At 42.5% G+C, this 7,765-nt stretch overlaps 1 long non-coding RNA gene across 1 annotated transcript; it reads right to left on the bottom strand.

The window, feature by feature from the left end:
- Positions 1-2,216: 2,216 nt before the first annotated feature.
- On the bottom strand, positions 2,217-7,521 carry LOC129201358 (uncharacterized). Its single transcript, XR_008575379.1, has 5 exons — positions 7,389-7,521; positions 6,827-6,876; positions 4,786-4,939; positions 3,273-3,360; positions 2,217-2,292 (listed from the first exon to the last, which is right to left on the bottom strand). It is a non-coding gene; the product is annotated as an uncharacterized LOC129201358 (long non-coding RNA).
- Between the last annotated feature and the right edge of the window lie 244 nt (positions 7,522-7,765).

Here is a 7,765-nt window from a genome sequence, read left to right as displayed (position 1 = left end):
CTTCCCCCTAAAATGTCACACTGCTTTCTGAATGCAAGATAAGTTACACAAGATAACGTAGACAGCACATGGAAAAGTGAAAAATTATTTTGGCATCACTACTATCCCCAGTCCATGGTTCTCCAACACTCCTGTCACAAAGGCACGAGCTTTTCTGCTCCTCTAGTCCTTCCCCTTGTTCCACTCACTTTCTTTACACTAACACACCTTCCTCACTCCTTCTTGGCACACTTTTCATTCTAAAAGTATATTTTAGTTTTTTTCCCAATTTAAAATTCCAGAGTTATCACTTTGATCACAAATGAACTGCCCCATACTCTTATTTCCCTTTCAACATACTATTTGTAATTACTTTCTACAAGTCTCTCCTGCCCAACACCTCGAGATCCACACACTTGAACCAAGCCATACAGTTCCTCCCTCTAGACTGCCCATACCTTGTATTAAAGCTGCTCTTATTGAAGCCTTGACTTGATATTCTCCTAACTAGATCTCCAAATGAGTCAGCTGTCCTCCCTTACCAGTCAAATGTCCTCGGCACACTCGGTCATTTCTTTTTGGTAATGCCTTGCTCTACCTGGGCTTCTTTAAGTCAGCCTCTCGCTGGACTCCTGCTGTGGCTCCAGGTGTTCTCTCACTGCTCTACGAGGAGGTCTGGTCACCGAGGTACGCACCCGGGAGCCACAGGCTAGGTCTGAACTAATGACAGGCTGAACAACAGGCCTGAAAACAGGCCACGGACTGTTCGCTGGCCTGATCGGGATTAGGAACAAGATCACCCCAGTGCTCATTAACACCTGGACATCTAGCTTGAACCTTTTTGTAGGTCTCCGTTGCCAGTCATTAAGTCGTACACAGGCTGTGTAACACATACAAGATAACGCCCGCACTGGAGATTGCATAAATCCCCTCTCGTTCAAGTTCTGATAGTCTGATGGTCAGACAGGTGACCAGACGCAGGGCACAGGCAGTACTGACCAGCAAACTATTTACATGTGACTGGCCCGTTTTATCCCCTTGCCCCTCTATTTTCCTACTCTTGTTCCTCACAAAGTCACCGGAACGCCTCCCGTGTTCCTGCCCTTAAGATCCCTTAAGTCCTGCGTGAACTGCTTTTCCCCTGCATCCCACAAAATGCCCCACTGCTGGGCAGTAACCCCCTAGTCCAAAAGGTGATATGCAGAGCTGCCCCGATGAATCCTCCAGATAGGTTTCCCGCCCGGATGCTGGGGCTGAGAGCTCTGATGGGACGGACAGCCCTGGGAGAGGCCCAGACAGGGTGGCTGTTCCTCCTCGCTTTGATCTGGGTGTCTGCCATTGCACACCCACGCGCTCCTCCGGGCTTGTGCAGATAGGGCTTTGATGGACTGATGGCCTTGGGAGTAGCCCGGCAGGGTGTTATGTGGGCTCCCCCTCCTGCCACTGTCTCTCTGAGCGAGTGTGCAGAGGAGGTCTGTCACAAAACCTAACACTGATCAGCTCAACTACTGCCGCATCCTTTTCTATCCTTAAGTACAGTCTCGCCCCATTCTGTTCCATCCAGAAATCTCCTACAAGGATTGTTGGACTGACTGCCTTAATCACAACTATCCTTCTCCTTAAAACCTTAGAGGTTCTTCCCCCTCACTTCAAACATAAAGTTAATATGGCCTTTTACAATTTCACCTTATTCCTCATGTTATTTCCCACTGAGTGCCGGGATGACAGCCCTAATTACAGGCCCAGACAGCAGCTTCCACCGACTACCTGCTAAACACAAAAATGAACACCACTATCTTCTCCCCTGCTGATCGTCACACTCTGGAGGAGCTTTCCATACTCATCTGGCAGCCTGCCTGCCTGCCTGCCTGAAAATTCTTGCTGCGCTGCTCAAAACCGTGAAAACTGCCATGCTCCTGCTGCAGCAAGATCACTCTTTCTCATTCTGAGGAATACTGTCCATTTCTCTCTATTCCCACCCGTCCACAGCCATCTGTTGCCTTTTATCTTGTCAGCATTTTGGAAAAGCACTGGTTTTTTTTCCTCTGAATACCTGTTCTGAGCTCACTACAGTGCAGCTCTAGAGTCCGTGACTATGGCTTGTAATGTCAATAGCAACACAGATTCTTTTAACAGAAGAAAAATACTCAGTAGTTCAGCTCATCTCAATTGTTTAAGACAAGGCTCTTGGCTAGAGCATAGTAAAAAAAATTTAAACCAGAACTAACCTACAATGCCACCTTGATTATCAGCTATTTCTTTGTCAGCTCTTTGGATTTCTTTCTTTCCTTGTGCATACATATCGAGGTTCTCCTAAATAAAAGAAACAAGAAGGATCAGTCACAAACATGCAGAAAACCTGACATGGGCATATTTAGTGCCTATACAGTAACATTATCAAAGCACTCCATGTACACAAAAGATTAAATTAAGGTACGGGAGAACAGGAACATCATTCTGGCACCCAGGATTAATAACAAGAATTTCTGCTCTAAAATAGGGTTTTGTACATGTGATAGTTAAATACTTAAATACAAAACCGAGTGTATCAATTAATCACAGGTTAATAATCCAAGAACCCAGGAAAAAGCAATTTCTAGCAGATTAAAAAAAAAAAACCCAAACCCCACATATGGGCATTTGAGACATGATGTATAAAGTACTATGGACAATTCTGGTTTCATTAAAAAAAAAAAAAAAGTAATTTAGATCTAAGCAAAAACCTGTGAAAGCAGGCTATGAAGATGTTTAAAAAACGAAGTGCCTGTCATTCAAAAGGACAGTAGAACTTAATTTATTGAGCAAAACTAAGAGGAAATATGATTGCTGTATATAATTTTAACCTCAGTTCATCTAGGGACAGAGGACTTCTTAAGCTCACAGGCCAGGCTGGCACAAAACCAAACACAGATAAATCAGACATCGACGAATTCAGTTTTTAGTAAGATCTGAAGTGAAAACCCAAGCCCTGAAACAGCTGTTTGTAAACAGCCTCCATTCAAAAATCATAAGGCCATTCAGAAAGTGTAGTATAAGACATGTATTTCAGCATATTACTGCTTTTTCATGTCTTCTGAAGATTTTTCCTCCACCCACCCTTAGAGTGTATCTGTAGCGTGACCATAACAGTAAGATGTTAAACTATAATTAGAGAGCAAAAACAAATGTTATTGTAGACTACACTATTCTTTGGAATAAGTTATTTCAGCTAAATTAAAATCACAACTAAATAATTTCCCTATGTGGAATACACTACTTATACAAAAATAGTAAAATAGATTAGTATCTCCTACATCGTGGAACACCCCAAGGTCTTCCATCATTCGCCGTCTATGCATCTTCTCCATGTCATCCATTTTTTGCAAGACTGCTTCTGCAGTACTACGACAAAAAGTTGACATGTAAGAACAAAGATAGGCAAGTACAAACAAAAATATTTAAAACAGTACACATAATCAGCATGACATTTTAATAGAGTATGCACAAAGTAAGAGTCGTTGACACTTAACCAAGTTTTTTAACACTACTTAAAAATCAGGTCAAATGTTTACTTTTTTAGAGAGAGAGTTAAAGAACAAGCGATTGAGGATTTGCAGACACTGTTTTCGGGTTTATTTTCCCCTCTCACTGAACACAGTAAAAAAAAAAAAAAGAAGAATCTAATTTAGTAGGAAAAAAAATTCTGAAGATCATAGTAATGTAACAGAAAGAAATTATAGCAGTTTTTAATAGCGCTTAAGTTGCTCTGCATGATAGCATTAAGTCATGTTTAGTTCACAGCCTTCCTCAGACAACAGGTTGCTTATTCTTCTCTCAACTGTAATTTAAGTTTCATGTTGATTTCCCATGACTATATATGCTGGAAAAAACCCCATCCCGCTCCTGTTCCAGTTCACAAACTTTTCAGAAAACAAGGTCAATTTGGGCTTCACAAAGGTCATTAAGCCATGGACAGACAGGCAGAAACACTAGGACTACATCACTTTGGCTGTATCCAACTTTCCTCAGTATCTCAACTCAACCGAGCATTATACAAATATTCATAAGCATGGAAGAAAAGTTAATTAAAAATGAAGGCGCTTCTGATGCTAAGAAAATCGATTTAGAGGGCAAGTTAAATCTACTGAAAGTCACACCGTAAAGTGAGTGTTTTGGTTCACAAGACAACACATAAACCCACCCAGCCCGTACATAGAAGGTGCTCTAGTATGAAGATCTCTCTGCAACTGGCAATCACAAAATGAAGACACCGGGGGCCAATTTAAACATTGGCTGTGCCCAAACTCTTTACACGTGAAGCACTTCCCAAATACATCCTCACACACACACACACACACTCCAACCTGGAAGTCTTAAACAGCCACAAGCATCTATTTCCAAAAGACTCGGGTTAAACAGCTTGGCTGCGAAGGACAAAGGCCCACACGTTACCTAAATCACTGTATTAACAATAATTACAGGACATACTGGCACAGGCAGAGGCAGAGGCAGAGGAGGACACCCTACCCTACCTGACCAACAGCAATGGAATGTTAGCAGAGGTTGCTTAACAACATTCCTGGGACCCTGGTGGGACTCTGCAGTGGAGGGCACCTGAGCCCAGCAGTTATCACAAGGCCATATCCTATATGTAGTCTCAGCCTAACCACTGAATACATTTAGCTCTTGCTACCAGGAACAGTAATACCTTTTTCTGTTGTCAAAAGAAGGAGAAAGGTGCTAGCTGATACTATGCCATAGCACAAAGGCTTGCTAGTAAGGCTCATTTTAGTAGCTTTGCAAGATGATGACAAAAATCTCACTCACTTTGTTATAAGTTTGTCAAATAAAACAGATTGATTTGTAGTGGTGTAATGGCTTTGTCAAAGCCTGCAGCTTCGGCGGACCTCCAAATCCCCATTTTCTTCATGGACTTGTTCTGCAGCTTTTGCATCAGCTCTAGTCTTCAGTGTCCTGTTGACTAAAATACGTTAATGTATGAAATATTTTGAGACAGAACATATGTTATTCCCTTTATTTCACCGTTATTCTAGTAAAATGTAAAAAAAATCTGCCGTGGATTTTTTCTTTAAATACTGAATTAGAAGTTATTGTCACGACCACAGCATTCAACTTAAATGACTTATGTTAAAAGCACGACTTGTATAGCAACTTTTTATTAGTCTAGAAAGCCAGTCTGATGAAAACAAACACGCAGTTTTTGTTTCATGCAGGAGGCAAGTTTATTCCAGTTACTTCTTTCTGGAAAAGTGAAAACAACAAATAGGTCTCTCTAAGGTGTTTTCACTCCATTCATGTAAAATTGTACCTGATAGTTTGGTTTTTTAAAAAATGTTTATGTGGGAAGTCTCTTCTTAGGATGCATAGTTTTAGTACACTGTTTAAGCATACATCACTTTCATTTTCTGCATGGTGACACAAAAGCTCTAGAAGATAAGAAATGTCTCCAGATAAACGCCCCAATATCAAAGAGCTCAAACGCTTGCTGCTTTAAAACAACATCTGCCCAGTACTTACCACGCAGCATCCTTTGCCACAGGTTCGTTACTTGCACTATGTCCTGGGTTTGCATGGCAAAGTTTTGGTAGCGGGGCAGGGCTACAGAGGGACCCGCGCTGGAGCTGTCTATTCCTGAAGGACTGCACCCCGTGGAAGGGACCCACGCTGGAGCAGTTCGTGAAGGACTGTGCCCCGTGGGAAGGACTCGTGTTGTGGAGACGGTGGTGGAGGACTGTCTCCCATAGGAGGGACCCCACGCTGGATCAGGGGAAGAGTGTGAGGAGTACTCCCTCTAAGGAGGAAGGAGTGGCAGAGACATGTGAGGAACTGATCACAACCCCCATTCCCCGTCCCTCTGTGCCGCTGGTGGGGGAAAGGAGGGAGAGAAATCAGGAGTGAAATTGAGCCTGGGAAGAAGGCGGGGGGTCGGGGGGGGGGAAGGTGTTTTAAGATTTGGGTTTATTTCTCCTTACTCAACACTGATTTGATTGGTAAGAAATTAATTTTCCTAAGTTGAGTCTGTTTTGCCCATGACTGTAATTGGTGAGTGATCTCTCCCTGTCCTTATCTCAACCCACAAGCCTTTCATTATATTCATCCAGCTGAGGACGGACAATGATAGAGCGGCTTTGGTGGGCACCTGCCCTCCAGCCAGGGTCAAGCCACCACACACTGTCATTAAAATAATTAAGAGAGGTCAGTGAGAAAGTAGAGCACAATTAGAACCTGAATAACTACAGACAAAGTGCATTTCAGGCCCCTTCCCGTGTTCAGCCTGCGCCTGGCAGGATTCTGCCTGCAAATAACAGATTTTGCCAGCTGCCAGCAAGCAGCTTCACGGCACCAAGCCTGTTCGTGTGCTCCGCGCCGCAATTCGGTTCCAAGGTAAATCGCTGAACTTCAGGGACACCTTCCTCATGTCTGTGGGTTTGTGCTTCTCATGACTGAATTACTTTTTAACTCACATAGAATACTGCAATATTCCCTCCTATTTGCAAGAACGATTGATTTTCAATCAATTTGTGTCCTGCAGACTCCAGAAGATCCATGTCACGAAGAAACCCAAGCCAAGGAACAGGTTCTCCAGTGCCTAAGAGCAGGCTGGGATTCACACTGCGTTCTCCCCAAGCCTGCAAGGAATTAATAGCATATCCTCCTGTTTGCACCTACCTCTCTTCATACAACTCATAGGAAATTCACTGCCTTTGAGGTACCTATTCTCACAACTTCAGCTGATTTTGGCTGATGAGTTCAGAAGTTTTGGGAGCCAAGTTCAATAGAGTGACCAAAGACAATCCTTCTCAGAAACCAGGCTAAAAAGGAATCCTAAGGAATTATCACTACTTACCTTCTTTATATTCTTCTTTTTTTGGGTCTGATTTCGGCTTTGCCAACTGCCTACATTAAGAAAGAAGACAGAGAAAAGGAGAAAAGAATTGTTGTATTACAATTTTTGTATTATAGCATATCATATCGTATTGCATTGTATAGTTCCCCCTCAAGACTGGGGAACTTCACCAAGTTTACAATCCGGTGCTCCACATCATGCAAAAAAAAAGCCTGTGGACCACAAGGATTCAGATGTCTGCTGCATACCATATGCACAATTCCATAAGGACAGACATTTCCTAACCTGCTAACCTTGAAGTCTCAACAGCACAAATAACATCTCAGTAATCAAAGCGGAGGAGAGATCTCAAAGGAGTTGGGAAGAGATACATGTTTTTTATACAAGCAGAAGACTTTTACTAAGAAGAGGGATTCCAGTTCTAAGATACTGGCACTGGTATTAACATAATCGTATCCCTCTGCAGATTTTTAGCTGTAGGTGTATCGTGATGTGACTCGTGCATGCTTTCACTTTTCATTCTAGAAATTGAACAGAGATTGAACACCTAGAAATACAATACCTTGTAAAGTGTCTTCGATTGACGTTTTCACTTAATATTTCCATGCTTTTGTCAAAGCTAGAGTCTGAACAGGGCGGCATGTTTTTTCTCATTGATCTTAAAGAGTGTCCATTGAAACATCCCATTTTGCCAGAGGAAAATTCCTAGGGAAAATAAAAAAGGAAATAAGAATGTATTTAGCTGAACCACATGTATGGAGTTAAGAAGGAACTTCTGCCTCATTTAGGCAAGTTTATTCTGTAACACTCCTGATTCAATAGCGGTGCAACTAACAGCAGGTAACTTGTACACCAAGAAGGAGCTCTCAGAAAAAAAGCCCAACTTGCAAAGCTAAAGCTCCCCTCTGCCACACTCTTCTTGTGGACAACTTGAGCTTA

This window comes from Grus americana, unplaced genomic scaffold (genome assembly GCF_028858705.1).
Source record: "Grus americana isolate bGruAme1 unplaced genomic scaffold, bGruAme1.mat scaffold_985, whole genome shotgun sequence".
Classification (NCBI taxonomy): domain Eukaryota; kingdom Metazoa; phylum Chordata; class Aves; order Gruiformes; family Gruidae; genus Grus; species Grus americana.
Note: the sequence above shows the minus strand (reverse complement) of the source record. Positions and strands in the feature narration are given on the sequence as shown.